This window comes from Sphaeroforma arctica, assembly GCF_001186125.1.
Source record: "Sphaeroforma arctica JP610 unplaced genomic scaffold supercont1.389, whole genome shotgun sequence".
In the NCBI taxonomy this organism is placed as follows: domain Eukaryota; class Ichthyosporea; order Ichthyophonida; genus Sphaeroforma; species Sphaeroforma arctica.
In genome coordinates, this window is record NW_014040169.1 from 33,350 (window position 1) to 37,512 (window position 4,163).

The following is a 4,163-nucleotide window of genomic DNA, read 5'->3' on the forward strand; positions in this document are numbered from 1 at the left end:
TAAACTCATTTGCAAATGAATCAGCTCTAGTTTGTGAAATCACGCACTCTTATTCCAGTCTAAGATAAATGCTAAATGCATGCAAACTCATCTTCTGCGGGGTACCTAAATAATAGCTGCCCTGTGGATTAGGTGGCCATTTCTTCGGTGTTCGTTTATCGACCGTCACTGGGCACATTTTCAAAGTCTCGATAGAAGCTCGAATTAAAACCCTGCAGCGCACGCGCATCTTCTATGTTTAACTCTCTGCTTCTGCGCGCATAATTCGTTGAGTCAGTTAAAAAAATTACATCTTCGTCTCTGCTGCTATAGATGCAGTAATGCTAGGCTCTGTGTACAGGTTTTGATAACTTATATCGTTTCATCGCCTGTGAGTCTTCTAAGTAGAGATCGTGATGAACAGGAAAGTGTTTGTGATGTGCCAGTGTAGCAATAGGCACATTCACAGTGTCCTGACAATTCTGCTTCGTGGTCAAAACCAAGTAACACTTAATAAAGAGTTTTAAGTCTGAAATAAGTAAACTCAGTCAGAAGTGCCATTGGGAATGGCGCGCCTGCTATATTTATTAGTCACGATCCTATGTGGAACGAGACTTACCATCGGGTGATATGAAAATACCCGTCTCTATGGTTTCAGATGAGTTATCACTTCTATATCATTAAATTCTCTATTCCACTAATCGGTCCGGTACTCTGGTCCGGTCCTCAAATAATCCCATAGGTCCGGCCCTCTAGTCCGGTCCTCAAATATTCTCTTAGATCCGGTCCTCTGGCCCGGTCCTTAATTCTTCTGTAAGGTCCGGTCCTCAGATCCGGTCCTAAATATCCGCCTAGGGCACTTTGTCCACAGCCCCGCCAAGTTGGAGTCTGGTCTTCCGACGAATATACAAAGTATATCAACATGTCTAAATTTAAAAATCAAATAAAGAAAATACAATGCTGGTATCCTATATGGACCGTGGGGTTACTGCATCGTCGTAAAATTTATAAGATTCTGAAGAAGAAAAATATACATGTAAAATACAAAATATTCAGAGGCAAGACCAACACTTCAACTGTAAAAGCAGACAGAAGTACTGTGTCATATTCTATAATTAAAATAAAAACCGATTATCTTAAAAAATAAAAGAAACTACAAAAATCAAACTTCTACTTCAAATAGCATCCGGAAGGTGTAAACGTAAAATACGATAAACGTTTACATACATATTGTTATCCTTGTAAAAATATAAATATAAATAAACAACACTACAGAAACCATGCTACAACCCCTTATTTGCGACTATTATACAAATGTGTGTCGTAAATACCACATTGTCCTTTTTACATATATTAGGCCTCAGTGTGCATCCTATTGATATGCTGTTTCAAAATGCATATTGTAGATTTATACACCGCTGTAAAGCATCCTTACTAAATATATCTGGTCATTTCATTGGTAACACCTAACATGATTGCTATATTTGACAGTGCAGGGTCCAACAACAAATTCGATTTTCCCTATATATTCTTTTTCTTTTTAAATAAATAAAACAAAAGACGTAACTACGTGTTCGAACATCTATCTATTTCACTACGCCTCATAGTATGGTTGACATCGTAAACGTATTAGTGTAATTATACTGTACCTATTTCATTTCGGGCATTATATAGGAATAGACGTATGCCTAAATATATAGTTTTAAAATTAGTGTATATATATTTCCATTTCTAAAACCAATATTTTGGGATTTACGTGGTCTACTTGGGTATTTCAAATGAAAATCATAAAGATGATCCAAAATTAATACCGTCAATACCGAATTTCGCAGACAAAATTTAGCTAGCCAGTCCATTCCTATATCAAATATTCCTATCTTCTCATCCCTATGCCACATATTCGGTAATAATCTTTTCTATAGATATATTCCATCATATGATTGGCGATAATACAACCGAATGTGACGTGGTTATGACCATATATTAAATATAAACGTATATATCCGGTCCCAGTGATAGGCTTTGCCTTGAGCTTCGCGTATTGAGTACACTAATAAATATTTTCCTTGGCCATCGGAATGACTTCAGTAACCCAAATACGTTAAACGGTTGCGTATCCCAATTTCCATACATATTAGTAAAGATAACAATAACGTCTAAACGTTCACTAAGTGCGACCGTTATTATATGTTTATAGCGTGTGTACTGCATGGTTATGTTCGTTAACTCATAGTTCAAAGATGAGTCGTGTCACTATGCCCGATAATGTCATTTAGTCCTTGAGTTGATGAGGACGTATGGGCGGACTATCTAGTGTATGACAGGGCCACCCGAGGTCCAATTTATTCGTAACTAGTATAAGTATGTATGAATATCTGTGAATGATATTCTTTTACTTGTGCATGTATAAGCCTCGGACTCTAATTTATATATATATTGAACATTTCTAAGCTATGTGTGTACTATACGTATACGTACTATTATGAGTGAGTTTTGTAAGCTTAGTGAGTGCCTAAACTTTTCGTAGTAGTTGTTGTATAATTGATAAAACAGTTATGATTTTATCGTAAGGTGTCGGATTTGACGTATTTATCCATTTCATTTCTGTTTTATCTTTATAATTATATTTGAATGTACCTCGGGTACTATATGTATCTGTCTATATATATATATATATATATATATATATATATATACTATATATACTTGCTATATACTCCTAATATTTTTCTAGTTCTTTACGTATTTTAAAACGTCATGATACCTATAGTCATTTCGATTAATTATTGCGTGAATTCGTTGACTCGTAGTAGTTTTAAATGTATGCAATGGTTTTATTTACCTATGTATTGTACAATTTATCAACTTAATACTATGCAATATGTAGCCGTATTAAGATAGTACCAAGTTATGTTAAGAAATGTATATATAGACATTCGGTTATTACCTTTCGTTAATCTATATTATTGATTCATTGTGTTTGTCGTGAATCTTGTATGATATGTCTCCTATGTATAATAAATATATCTACTTGTCTTATATCCTATACTAGTGGGAATTTGAAGTCTCGCCTGTAAAGGACGATATTTCGTGCGTGTATTTATGTAGTATAATTGTTGTACTGTGAATTAATCGATGAAATCGATGAAATTGCTAAATTCCCCGGTATCGATTGTACATCTATATAAAATACTATTATATCTCTTAAAAAACGGTTTATTATAAAGCATGCCTTTATTGTCCATCTGAAGTATTATATATTACAATATGCAAATACTTATCGTGTATGACCGTATTATATGTATTTGATGTCCTAAGCTCAATTACATAGGTGTATTTGTGTAATTTCATCGCAATGTAAAGTGTGATGTTATATATTGCCTCGTAATATGCTATAATTGCACTATAATAATGTATAATAATGTATTTTCGTTAATATCTGTTTATTGTATAATTTTCTCGACTCTATTACGTCCATGTAATACCAATGGACTATATATACATGCTTTTTTCTAATCAGATATTGAAATCGACTGTTCCATATATATATAATTGTCGTATGTCACATATGTCTGATTATCGTAATTCTTGTCTATTGTGTTCGACTATGGAACTCGTTGGTTAAGAGCGCCCTAGGAATATCCTATTTGTAGCATCAAATGTTAAATCATGGTTAATATATCTAACTTTGTAGTTTGGCAGTCAGTGTGTTGTGAATTCCGATGTAATGAATGTGTAAAAAAAAGTGTATATCTTATCTACTACTTCCTATATCTCAAAAAATAACCTTTCCCCGTCATGTGTGTCAGACCTTGTCCATGGTGTCTACTCTAAGTAACTTGTTGCCGCACATATACTTGCAACAACGTCACCCAGTGCGGTACGTAAATCATGTCCTACCCACTTGTCTCCTGGTCATAGTATACCACGGTTGATCGACCGTGGCCTCTCTACCCAGTCATGCCCCGGTACTCATAAATCACCCCTTTTCGAGTGTTTGACATCTTTCTGCAAAATTTTCTGCACCAAGCAAGAACATATCCTTGGAAACACTCGTACTATGTTTGTGTGCCATATTTTGTAAATATAAAAATATGTATAATATATATCTTTCATCCATGCGAAAGATAAACAGCAGCTCCGTCGACAGCATAAATGACTAGCCGTATTGTTATTACTGTAGA